We start from the raw sequence: 14248 nt of genomic DNA on the forward strand, positions 1-14248 counted from the left end.
AGGCCACGTCTGAAGTACTGTGTCTAGTTCTGGGCTCCCCAGTTTGAGAAGGACAAGGAATTACTGGAGGGAGCCCAGTGGAAGGCTACAAAGATTATTAGGGCCCTAGAGCACTTTTCTTATAAGGAGAGACTGAGAGAGGTGGATCGGTTCAGCCTGGAGAAGGGTAGGCTGAGGGGTTCTCATTAATGTTTATAAATATCTCAAGGCTGGATGTCAAGAGGATGGGACCAGACTCCTTTCAGTGGTGTCCAATGATAGGATGAGGGGCAACGGTCACAGACTGAAGCATAGGAGGTTCCATCTGAATATGAGGAGAAACTTCTTTGTTTTGAGGATGCCAGAGCACTGGAACAGGTTGCCCAGAGAGGTTGTGGAGTCTCATTCTCTGGAGACATTCAAAACCCGTCTGGACACATTCCTGTACAATCTACTCTGGGTGAACCTGCTTTAGCAGGTGGGTTGGACTCGATGATCTCCAGAGGTCCCTTCCATACCTAACCTTTCTGTCATTCTGTTGTGAATGTGTTTGCAGCTCAGACTAGTTTGACACACTTGTGCAAACAAATTGCAGCTCATTTTTTTTGCAAATAGTTTGCTGCAAATGCTCGTTTAGGGAATTAATTATTCTCAAATCATGTTTTGATGTTTGTAATCCTTCACCTACTTATGCACTCAGATGCCACAAGGATAATTAGGAATATATTGTTGTTTCTTTTCCCTAAGTGGATGACCTAACATGAATAGACAGAAGTGGTGCTTCAGCAAATCACTGGGGCTCATCATTCTCCTAGGGAACATGTGGAGAAAGAAAAAAGTTGAAGATACTCTGAGTAAAGTAAAACTGAACATTTGTTGAGTTTTCATATTTGTCTGCATTCTCAAACAACAAAAAAAATAAAAACCTTTAAAATATATTCATTTCAAGAATGATGGAAGAGCCATATACATTAGTTTTAACTATGCAGAATGTTTTTCCATGCAGATTCTAACTATAATCATGGAAAGAAAACTTTGTCAAGAGAAAACTTGATTATTGAGATCAGAATAGTTGTACTAGAGTTACTGTAACTTGCACTTGCAAGTCTTTGCAAATCAGGATACATGTCTGCAGAAACTTAAAAGACAAGTAAATGCTTCTTTGCACATGATATATATGATGAATACTACATAGTGATAACATATGCTTATGCTGCCTTTGGCTTTTTTTGGTTTATGAGAGGTAAGAAGTTGACTGCATACTCTAATAAATTAAATGCTTTTGTTAATGTTTATTTCAAAAAAGGAACTTTGTAAGAGATTCCTGATTTACCAAGGTCTGATTTTGAAAGAATGAAAGGATGTTCTGTGTAGAACTAAAGAGGTAAGCATGGATGTATTATCAGAGCCATAAACCATGTCATAAAAATCAGCTTTCATTCTTTCATTCCTCAGAAAACTCTCAGCTTCAGCATTTACCAAATTGTTACTGAAAATAGTTTTTGCATTTGTACATGGAAGGAAAAAAAAAAAAGACTGGAAAATATTCTGCAGATGATGTTGGTTACTTTGGTCTAGATGATGCTTCCATGAAATAGTGCAAATTGCAGATGAATATTAAAATTTGAAATGAGCAACTTCTCTTCGAAACTTCTGGTTGCAAATCTTGTATATCCTTTGTACAGATCTGCACATTTGCTTAATATTTCAAAATCTAGCTGACTCATACAGAACTAGTCTGTTCAGATATTTAAAACAGAATTCCAATTTTTATTAAACTTTGAAAATAAAATGATGAAACATGAAAGAGTCTGGTTAAAACAGCTAATAGAAAGAGGTAAAACTAACTTTAAAAATATTTCTGAGGTTTTCCATGTACACAAAAAAGGCATTTGGAGTACGCTATGTATGCATTAGACATTCTGCATATTCAGAATATTTGAGACTAACCCAGGAAAGTGGTGAGCCAGAGAAAGCATAAGAAAATATCCCTATCAAATCCAGACAAGCCTGATGGAAGTATATATTCCTCTTTCTATGAAATCATGAAGACTGACTGTAGGAAATTATCTTAGTTGTGCAAGCCATGCTTTCTGATCTTCTCCTTAGCTTTGTGGATTCAACAGTGCTCCATATCTTTATATTTCAGGCAAGAAACCACTGGATTACTTAGAAGGAAAAATACAATCAGGAAGATAATTAGCTGTCCATTTCAGCAATGCTTCTGCAGCATGATGATAGCACTGAAAAGTTTTCACCATGAGGAAAATTAAGTTGTGAATTTTGATAAAGAATTTAATGTGTTTACTTTTCTTTAACAGCTTTCAATGCGTCACAGTGATTCTGAAATTTAAAATTCTTACAATGTTTGTTTATATAGTGTATTCATAAGAACACAGTACAGACTAAATGTTGGTAACATGGATATTGTGGCATTTCATTTGGATTTTAGCTTCTTACATACATCTGAATGTCAGCCTAAGGATAACTTTGAACTGATCTAATTTGAGTGCCTGATTTAAATACTCTCTTTTCCTTGTATTCCAGAGGAAACCTGTGTAGGTAGCTTTCCATGCACATAGTCTTAGGAGAAAAAAAGTCTATGTGATGAGGCTGGAAGAAATACACAAACTGTCTTGTGCAATGTTGCCACACTTCTCCTCTTCTACAGACAAAAATCATGCTAAATTTTGAGTCTCTTTATTATCTTAATCTGCTTTTCTTTTGGCTGGAGCCTTGATTACATGTGGGAATTCATATCTATGCTTTTAAAATTAGTTTTCTGAAGTATTTTTTGAACTGTGCACTGACATCACACAGTCATAATGCATAGTGGAAACACTAAACTAAACAATCTCCAGGTTTCTAAGTGACAAAGTTTACATCTACATAAAAGTGTAGTTTGTAGACACAAGAAAGAAAAAAAAAAAAAAAAAAACAGAAAAGAAAAAATATATATATAATATAAGGATCAGTGAGCATATAGTTACCCATGCTATACTAAACAAACTGTACCCAGTCATCAGTTTTATTACTTCGCCCAGCTATAATTGTTTTAGTTGTCTCTGATGCAAGTTCTCCACAGTGATACCCACAAATTGACATATAATCACAGTCACCACTTCAGAGAAACACAATTTTGTATGTCTAGATTTATTTTATATAAGTGAGTAGGTTATGTATTGTGCCCTTCTTTTTCTTTCTTACTCCACTATTGTCAATATAAAGGGATGTAAATACAATCAGATCCTTAATTATCACAGATGGGACTTTGTAAAACAAACAGAAGTGAGACAAGATAAAACAAAAGACCAAGTGATATTCTGACGAACAAAGGATGACAAACTCAAAACTTCTCGGGATAAAAACCTTAGAAAGTAAGTAGAAGCTAACAGTTCTTGGCAAGGACACATAAATATAGGCAACTGGATATTGAGACTATTGTAATTAGTAACAAAAACCTGAGTGGACCATGATGCTGAGCAGAAACTGGGTGGCAGGAACCTCTGAGCAAGGCACAGAAATCCTCCTTGCCTTGCAGCTGAAAGACTGGAGAGAGGTTATGAGCGAGACATCACTCTTCCTGTGTGTAATCGGTATTGTTTTGCTACTCCATTTCATTTAACCTGCCAATAAATCAAGGCATCCTGTATGACTGAAATGGTCCAGGGTCTTGCTTCTTATTACTGCCCATCCACCTATACCTACTAGTGCAACACCAGCAAAGACTGACAAAGTTCAGCTCTAAGCAGAGCACAGGACTTCATGACTGGAAAACTCTAGACACTAAAGAAGAGAGAGGGCTAGAGCAAGGAAACATTAAGAGCAGGGAGAGGCAACTGAATTTCCACTCCTCTTCAGAGATCGCATTCTGAAACAGGAATTAAAGAGCTTTCTCCACTAAATCCCAGTCGCAGAATCCTTTTTCAAGCATAAGCATCTGCCATGATTGTCTGAGAGCAGAGAGAAAAGACCAATTTTTTTTCTTCTCTGAAATAATCTAGATGTTACTTCTGTGGAAGACTCAACTTTAATTGCCTTCTCAACTAAGCAAATTCGTCTGTTTATGTCTGTAATTGATTAATGTCTTTGCTCCTAAAAAATGCCCTAGACAAAATATCTGTGATAACCCCCTGCCCAACTCACCCCTGTCTGCTTTTGGACATGTGTGAGTAGCAGTTGGGTGAAAATCATGGGGCAGAGGAAAAATAGGAAGACCTGAACTTCGGCCCCCACTTCCATGTGTCTAAAAAGAGTCCCACCATCTCAAAACCTGGTTAGGTCTGTCACAGACTATTCTGCTGTCAGAGTCTAAACCAGTTTGAATGAACACCTGAAAGTCTCTGGTTCTTTTTAAACATGAGTCTGATGGACCATCACCCACAGCACATCTGGTGAGCACCCAGGACAGGCTTCCCTGCATTTCATGTTGCAGCACATGGAAGGGAGTAGTCAGGAGTCGTGTGCTGAGTGGGAATGTCTCTGTTCACATAAAAGACATTCATGCAAATAGTTGCTGCTGTTCTACTATTAGCAAATATTGAGTTAAACTGGTGTGTGGCCAAAGGTGTGAAATTAACTGTAGTCTTCAGTGTGCTGTCTCATATACAAAAAATGTACATATACCAAGTGAATTTATTTGAATGCATTGGTCTCTATTTTCAGTCATTGCCATCACCATTGCATGACAGTCATTTGTCACAAATAATTTAGTAGATGTGTATGTGTTCTATCAGTCCTAACTGTAAAGGACACATTAAGATCTTTGTAACAGCCTATGTGCCACAATTTTTGGGAACAAATCCATCCCTATGCCATATTATATTAAACAGTGTTCCGTTAATAATGTTATATAATTGGTCATATCAGCTCACATACTAAGAAACTACAGTTGTTACAGCAGAAATGGAGATAGAAAGGAGCCTTACCTGACTTAAAGACATATTTTGGTTGCAGACAAAATGGATAACTCCTAACCTGGACACCAGAAACGTAGATTTGTTGTTATAAGCTGTCACATGTGGGAAATGTAAGCAGAGATGAACTGTTTCCTTAGGATATTGCCCTAATAGAGAAATTTTCTCAATTCAAAATTGGGAAAAATAAATTTTGAGAAAGAGGTGCTACAAGAACTCTGTGAAAAAATACCTATCTACTGAAACTTTTTCACATTTCAAAAATGCTCATTTTCCACAACAGGACAGAAAGCAGAAGCATTTGAAAATCTGCACCCAAACAAATAAAGAAAAGAAATGGAGAGTTGTCAGTACAAGTTGCAAGGTACTTACTTATTCAGAGAGATTCAAACTTGCTTCTTGCATGTGGGAGGTAAGGTCCCTTAGAAGTTATTGTGAGGAAGCACCTTATTCTCCAGTTTCTGAAGCTGAGAAACTTTTCCTGACAAAAGTTCAACTGAAATAGTTATACGTCTGCTCAAAAAATGGTCTTATTCATGTCGATCCCAAATCCCTGAGCTGAGTAGAACAGCACCATTTACTGCTGAAACACAAAATACATATAAGAATCTTAGACGTTTATCCTGATGAAAAACACAGCATTAACAGAGAAGAACACGTTATATTATACACCACTGCCATCTTATTCTTCAGGGAAATCTCATAAAGACACTAAAAAGTTGCTAAAACCAGTAGGAAAAGGGAATCTGCAATTACTAGGAAGGAGATTGCCACCTATTTTCACCCACATTTTTTAATCTCCTTCCAATGGCAGGGCAGTAGGGCATTAGTGAAAACAATTAGCCATTCTATTTTATGGCAGCAGTGATAGACACATAGAAAATTGCATTGGAGTGCAGCAGTACATGTTCTGGTACCTGGAAGAGGCCAGGAATGTTCTTAAAGGAACTCGTGAGCCAAGACGATGAAGATGAGAAATGGATGACAGCAAATTCCAGACTTGTGTCATACAGGTTTGTGCTGTACTGCACACCAATTATCCTTTTATTTCAAATCTGAAGTTGATCTCCCCCAGGTTTTCTCTGAAAATGCTTAGCCATGATATACTGGGGTTTATTACACATTTCTGTTTCTGTTTAACTAAATAATGATAAATTCAGGAAATGTACAGAAACTTTTCAGAAATGTTATGTTTCCTGTAATTGCTACAATGGAAGAATGGTATCCAGAGGGAGAGGATACTGGTGTATATCAGCCTGTATGCCAAAACCAATACATTAAATAAAGCCAAAGGTGAATCATTTTTCTTGTCATTTTTTATTTTTTAAAGATTACTCAGAGTAGTGTTTGGCAACTCTTGTTTAACCTCAGGAACAGTTAACCATAACAAGGCTACTCGGAGAGAGAAGTCTGGGAGAAAGCGGTAGGAAATAAACCTGTATCTGATTTGGTTTTGAGACTTCTACTGTTTAAAGACAACTACTTTTTCTGGAAAAAAAACTGAAGAAGGGTCAGTGAAGTTAAATTGCACTAGTAGGAGTTAGAGTTGCCAGAGATGCTGTTATTCCTTGGTGTCATCCTCTTTACTAAAGAAAATAGCAGTATTCATATAGACTCATTATCTTCTGAAAAGTATGCACTGTGGCACAGAGTAAAGAAAAGGGGCATGCCCAGCTAAGAACTAAAGGCTCATGACATCCCTGTATTCTCACAGGTGTTATGCCTGTTTTAAGAAATGGCATTCTTTTATTCCTGTCTTCAATTCTAGATGTTCAATACTTAGTGACAATGTAATGAACATCATACGTTACTGACTGCAAACAGGTATGGTGCTGGAAAGCTCAGCTGGGGTTTGTTCCCTGAGGACTTTGTCTGACCACTCTTCTAGCACTAACGAATGGTGGCATATTTTTGTGATTGGTATCTATGTCCTTGTGGGACTGATCTAAGAGGAGCAAATTCATTTTTAACAAGTGACCTAAGTTAAATTTGAGCTCAGACCTCCAGAAAACAGAATACCAGGGTGTTAAATTGCACTAGATTTTAGTCTATAAGGTAGGTTCTCATAGACTGACCAGTGGTCAAAATCTAATTAGTCTGTTTAGTGAGCCTAGCATGTTCCATTATGTGTGCTAAATCAATAAATTATATCTCAGAAATTATGCACTCCTATAGCATGCCTTATGAACACAGTACTACTGTAGTTTGGTTAACCATTCTCACTAGGCTTTGCTTAATAGACCTTATATTTTATGTTTTCAATGAACAACTCATACAGGGTTGAGCCAAGGGCTTAATCACTCTTAATACAATAAAGCGGCACTTTAAAATATTATTAACCTCATCTGTCTAGATTTGGAACTAATAGACCATTGTGTGTGTATTGTCTTTATCCCTGCCAGTTATGTACATATTTATTAATCCACTCTTCCAGAGGAAAAATTTCTAAAGGAAAACCAACAGTAACCTTCAAGTGAGCGGGCACAGGTTAGAAGGGCACTAATTAAATGTCAGACTTGACAGATTAAAATTATGAAATTTAAAATCACCGTGGAGTTCTTTGTCATTGTCAAATTAGGAGTCAGTGTGATGAGAAACATGGAAGTGAATGGTTTAATGGATTGAATGGGAATGTGGCTTAGCAGCAGCCTTTTCTTGAATTCAGATCAGCCTGTAGTTCAGATCAAAGGCTGCTAGTTCAATTTCACATTCAAAAAGAGCTGTAGCTTACCTGCATCAGTAATAGGTGTGTCCATATGCATGTGGGTTTAAAAAAAAAAAAAAAAAGAACACAAATATGTTTCATGAGAAATAATTTTTGCACAGATGATTTATGCATTTAGATTAGAGTAGTAACATTTTTTAATTATTTGACTATGGGGTATTGAATGAGATTTTAAAGCCAAAGTGTTCATGCACTGCTCATTTTTTTGTGGTTGAAAGCAACTTTTTTTGTTTAGCAAAGTGGAAGACAGGGAATATTTAGTGCTGGATAGGTTATGTTAAAAGAAACAAGATTAAACCCAAGTGAGTGGGCCACATACTGACAATACCTGTTCTGATATACATTAGGGAGAATGCTGCTGACTTCAACAGAATTTACACCAATACACACAAATGGTATTGAATAAAATGTGAAATTGAATTTAAAAAAGGTCATGGTTCAACCATTGTTTACATGTAAGTTTGCTTTATGAGGAAATGTACTTAAGTGATTGAAATCATTAAAAGTTTCATTTGTACACACACGTATATACAGGGATGTACATATCTAAACATTTATATACGTATAAAGCATATGTGATCTCTTTCAGACATCAGCTGCAGAAAATCTAATGTTCCAACTCCTGAAAGTCAGGTCTGAAAATTATGAAATTAAAATATTTCCCTTTCTTAAGTGATTACTTGTTTGCAAAATTTTCTATACCACTTTCCTCCTTTCTTAAACAAAACAGAAAATTATTACACTGCCATTCTGAAAATCTTCTAATAAAGGATCTCTTCAGTCAAACATGGTTTTGAATGATAGAGAAGATGCTACAGAGCAGGGACTGAAATCAATAGAATTGGATTTTAAACAGGATTTGGTAGTTATCTAAACCAGGAGGAAGTGTTTTAAACCGTTGGGAATCTTTCTATTGAATTCAAAATATGTTGGATCAAAGCTGAATTCTTTAATCAATATATCTAAATTTACATTACAAAAAGCATCAATAAAACATCAAGCCATTAATCACATTCATAATGTCTAGAGGGTTTCTTGAGACAAGTGATACATTATGACAAACTGGCGCCAGGTAACTCTTGTCCCACGCTCCAGGCTCATTCTGTCATTACTTAAGACATTTGACAGAATTAGTATCTTCAACTCAAACACCGATTTGGAGTGAGATGTCTTTAGCATACTGTAAACCCCACAATCGAGGAATCTACTTTCCACCCCAATGTGCATTGAGCAGGAAGACAAGACTGAATGTGAGTCTACAACAACATTTTTGGGGAATACTGCTGAGTAACTTCATGTGAGATGACTCAAATGCCATCCTAGCAGATCTTGGATAAGTCACCAGTCTGTCACAATCACCGACACCCCAGACAGACACAATGGTTCTTCAGCCATGACTTGGAGAAAATTTTCTTAATTCTCAAACTTTAGCCAGATTTTGAACTTTCCTGAACAAAATCAAAGAGATGAGAAGGGCCACATTACAACCTTTCAATAATCTTAACAAAAAGAGGACTGTTTAACAATTACACAGCATCAAGAAACAATTTCTTGAAAAAAAGAGAGGCATCAACTAGTGCCATCAACAACAAAATGAAATTCCCTATTTATTTCACCTGCTGCAGTGACATTACTCCAAAGATGTTCTGGGAAAAATATCTCTACACTTCTAATACCTCACTAAGTGTCAAAGGACACTGTAAAATTACTCCAGATCGCTGACTACCAGGTTATTAAGCCAACCAAAGTCTTTTAGGTGGTTAGAAGGAGGAAAAGGCTAGAAGAGATGCATTCAAAGTGCAAAAATAAACCAAATAAAGCTGGGTTGTTTTTTTTTTTAAATAAATAAATAAAATTAGTTGCAAAAATACATGTGCCCATCACCTGTGACTGCCACGCAAGTTTCTTGTGGTGGATGTTGAAGGGTGATGCAGAAAGATACAATTTGGTGGATGGTACAGTTAACAGAGTCTGGCTTCCTGCAACTGATCTATTAGTTGACTACAAAGGGCAAAAGCTAACTAAAGTTTTTCCTACAGCTGGGATATTCACAGTACTTCTCTCTTACTCAGAGTCTCTGGTATCTAACAAGAACTGAGGTTTTCCTTCAGTGGAGTCACTACAAAGGTTTCTCTTCTGTATATAGCTAATTTATTTAAACTTATAGGAAATTAATATCTCTGAGATATTTGCCCTCCTGCCAACTATGGCTGAAATTGGCTAGGGCTTCCAAAAATTATTAAGGAAACACACATAGAGAGCAGAGCACAAACATGGTAATTGCATAAGCTGCTATATGAAGGAAACCAAACATCATAATCATGGCCCAGAATGAATAGATGGTTTCTTGTCCCAGTGGACAGAGCATAACTTTAAAGGAATATGTTTGTCATGCAAAATTATCCTTTTCAGACATACTCGTACGCAATGCAGAACCAGCTGGGTTCCACAGCTTCACCAGCCACACCAATATAACGTAGTAGAGCACTTAGTCCTTTTGGCATGCAGTAAGCGTGTCCTGCCAGTTACATTTGGCAGCTGTCACTGGATCCAACCTACATAAAGAATAACAACCTGGCTCAGGGAATTGTTGGTGGGATATAATGACTTTTGCATTTAGGTGACCTGAGCAAAGCAGGTCTACAATTTACTTTCTTGTTGGCTCACAAAGTGGGGGACAACCTGTAGCACTTGAACAACATGCACCTCATGAGCTATTCAAGTAAAATTCTCAGTCTGGATGATATTACAAAACCAGCAACAGGGTTGTGCAGGCATGAAGGCTGCTAGGTTTGTTGATCAAGCTGTGAAAACAAGTGAGATAGCAGGAGCCGTACAGCATATTTAACTTATTCTACAATGGGATGGTAGGGACCCACAGGGAAATGGGTTTTTTCTTTTCCTGAGAGTTGTCAGGGAAATCAGGAAGTAGCTAGTACCTGATCCAGTGTCACTCAAGCATGTGAAGCTTTTGGAAGGAAAACTGTAGGATCACATGAGTGGTACTGTCACCAGTGGTGACATCCCCATTGAAGTCAGTAGCACTAACTGCATGAACGAGAGTTCATAATTTAATTCAAAGTTTCAAAGTCCTGCTCAGGACTGAGATATGCTGGTGGCCACTCGTTTCTGCCCATCCTGAAGATGGTGAACACTTCCAGCAAGCTGTCTGTTCTCCCGCATTCACTGTAGACAAGGTCAGACTGACTGGCTTTAACGGTACAACTCCCTGTCCAAGCAAACCCAATCTGCAGAAAAACTGAAATGTTCGTATTAATTACTCCTTGGCAGAAGTCAAGAGCTGTTCTACAGAAACGTAGTTACTAGGGCTACACAAATACTAACATCGAGCATTGCTGAACCCAAAAGAGAATGCCTGCCCAAATGGAAACATAAGGCCAGAAGTAAGCGCCTGGGTCACTGAGAGTGTCCCCTGAGATCCTGGGCAGTGCATAATCTCTTGCATATATGCATTGAGCTCCCCTTGCTCCCAACAGAAGGCTCTTCCTGAAATTGAACGTTTCATGCTAATGTGTGTAAGTACTGAACAATCAGACACTAAAAATGTTCGTTTAAGAGTCTGTATTAAATGATGATGATGAAGAGGTCAAGTAAGATTTGTTATTGTGATTTTTAAACTGTCATTCAGATATTTTCTAATTTAGGACAGAAGTGATTGAATTGGAAATCATCCATAAATTTAAAATAATCACTCTCATTATGATACAAAAATTGAGCAGCAGATTGCTGTAACCCTTTAAAGATCAAAGGGGTAGAGATAAGGCCACAAAAAAACAATCTATACATTTGCAATCATATATCCTTAAGGAGCCATATATTACTACAGAGAAAAAAAACATTGCTTACTAAAATGTACAAATTAATCATACAGCATTAATTCTAGTACTATAGTTGCTAATGTAATTTAATCTGTATAGCCATATTTCTGATAATAGGGCACAGTATTTTTCCCTTGTTTAGAGGTCAATTTGCTAGTGCTGGTTTCAATTAAGACTACATATTAAACCATAAACAAGGTGGATCACTGATTGAGAGTCAGTGAAGTCTGACAAAAATTCTTACACCAGCAAAGGAAGTGTAGTTAGCTTAATTGTCTTCCAAAACTTAAAATACAAGATAACATTTTCCAAGCAATGTCAAATGACCTTGAAGCTTAAAACCTGATGAAAATCAACAGGAATTCATCTGTTTGTCTTTTTGGTAGAAGGAAAAAATAAAGTCCAGGAATTAGTACCTTACCAGTATTTACATCAGAAATTTAAATATTTTTAAATATCATTACATTGTGAATGAGATTCAATACCTTGAATATCAGGGGGAAAAAAAAAAAAAGGAAAAAAATTATGTCAAGATGATTCAGTAACACAAGACACAGTCCATCCTCTGAGTCTCACATCATACACCAAACATGAGAACCATTGTTTCTATCTCTCTTTCCATAAATTAAGAATTGATAGTTCATCTACAAAATGAATTGCAAATTCAGCCTGGATCCCAAGGTCCAAATGGGCCAAAAAAAAAAAAAAAAGAAGCAGCCAGACCTAGTAGCAGACCTACTACAGCCTGATGAATCATGTTGGCTCAGTGATGGTTGTAAGAAATCACATATTACTTTTATCCATTCATTCATCTGCTCTCTATATAAATAAAGCATGTAGTCTCTTTAAATAGATCTTTGTAGTCTGTTACTAACCAGAGGCTCTAAAAAAAATCAATGAAAAAGGGTAAGTATGAAAATAACACTGTCTTTACTTATGTGTTCCTGTAACAGAATTATAAACACCGTAAAAATCCACAAAGCAGCATTAAAGAATTTATTCTGACTCTTTGAAAGTGGTGTGATGTTTGGCCACTGTTTTCAGTGACATTTTCTCATAGTGAGTCTGATGCCTGTAATTAATTACTGGGTATTTTTATTCCTACCTTGCTCTAACTGTACTGTTTCAAGCAGATAAAAACTTTGTGGCTTCATTAATAAAATACAGATGATACAAGATTCATCTCATCTTAGATCCATCAATTTAGACATCTAAAGTTTAGATGAATACTACAAATTAGTCATCCAGGTTCCAGCTATAACAGATGGAAAAAGCAGATATTCCAAAGATGGTGCTTGCCACCTATTTCAGAAAGGACAGGTTGTTCTTTCCTTCAGGTGCTTCCTGGAGATCTAATGTCCTAATACAGCCATGCATGCAGGTAAGTAGAATGTTACCTCCTCAGAAAGTCACTATAGGCTGATACAAGAAGCTTTGCCTTGGGAACAAGCAGCAGATGAGGGAGAAGGGAATCATGGAGCACCAGCCCCACGAGGTGCTGCTCAGGGGCAAGGGTTGGTCACCATGAGACAGAAAGGGAGACCAAGCATGGCAAGAGCCATATACCCATGTTCCAGATGCTCACAGGGTGCTCCTTGGGTAAGGGTGAGTTTTACTTGAATTAGGAGCTGGTCTGCGAAAATAGTACCTGTATAGCTTCAGGATATAGACACTTAAATTTAAGTGTCCACTTACAGTTCACTGTATGTAAGCTTTTATGAAACAAACGGAGCTCTAGGCCTAGATGTAGTTGACTAATTATGAGTAGATAACTAGCGCCAGCTGAACTTCCCAGGACTATCAAGACAGTTACAATAGATACAAGAGAGGAACACGTCATAGTTATGCCCTCCAGATAGCGGTCAGATAGGGTAAGTTAGGACATCCTTCTGCCACTGGGTGCTTGTTTGGCACAGCTGAACCAAAGACTAGAGCTTCATTAGAATCTCACTCTAATGCCACAGAGTCCACCAGCCCTGTGCAGATACCTCATATAACCTCAGGCGTCTCAAACAGCCCTGGATTCCAATGCATGGGAAATTGAGCAGAGCTTTCTGCGTCTGATTGCAGAGATGTTCTCCTGTGTGTAGTGGTAAGACATGAGACACATCTCTGGAGCTGAAGAGGTTATAAACAGCAGTGACTACACTGGCATAATGCTTCTGTTTGAGATATTTGTGTTGCCAGCACTTTGCAAAATGTAATTACATCATATCCATCTGCTTTAGCACAGAATCAGGGGACCACTGCTGTGCTGTGAAGGACAACCTCACATCTTTAATCATTCCACAATGTTGACGCTAAGTGACCTGTCTTCTAATCAAGGGTGCAGTGATACTGCATTTCACACATAAAACCTGAGTGTACAAATTCATTCGACTGGCTTTAATTTGAAAGATGGGCATTAGCAGCTCTACAACTTGTGACAGACTGATCATTTTTATGATGTGTATGTTGGTATGGCCAATATTTTCTTTCTTCATTACCCACACTTAAATCTTCCTTGCTTCTGGATGCTGTGCATGTACAATGAGTAATAAAGAAACTGAATTACCTCTCACCCCTGGAGAAGCTGATCCCTCCAAATCACGAAGGTGGCTGTTGGCAGGCAATACACATCATTTGCATTGTAGCTGCCTGCACCATGCTTGACCTACATATGAATACTGCAGTTCACCCAATCCCTAATGCTTGCCCAAACAACTCCAATATTAAAAAAAAAGTATGTTAATTGTTGCTGCTACCTGTCATAGGCATGGCATCATACCACAGTATTCATGAGAGCTGGT

This window comes from Patagioenas fasciata, chromosome 1 (assembly GCF_037038585.1).
Source record: "Patagioenas fasciata isolate bPatFas1 chromosome 1, bPatFas1.hap1, whole genome shotgun sequence".
Lineage (NCBI taxonomy): Eukaryota > Metazoa > Chordata > Aves > Columbiformes > Columbidae > Patagioenas > Patagioenas fasciata.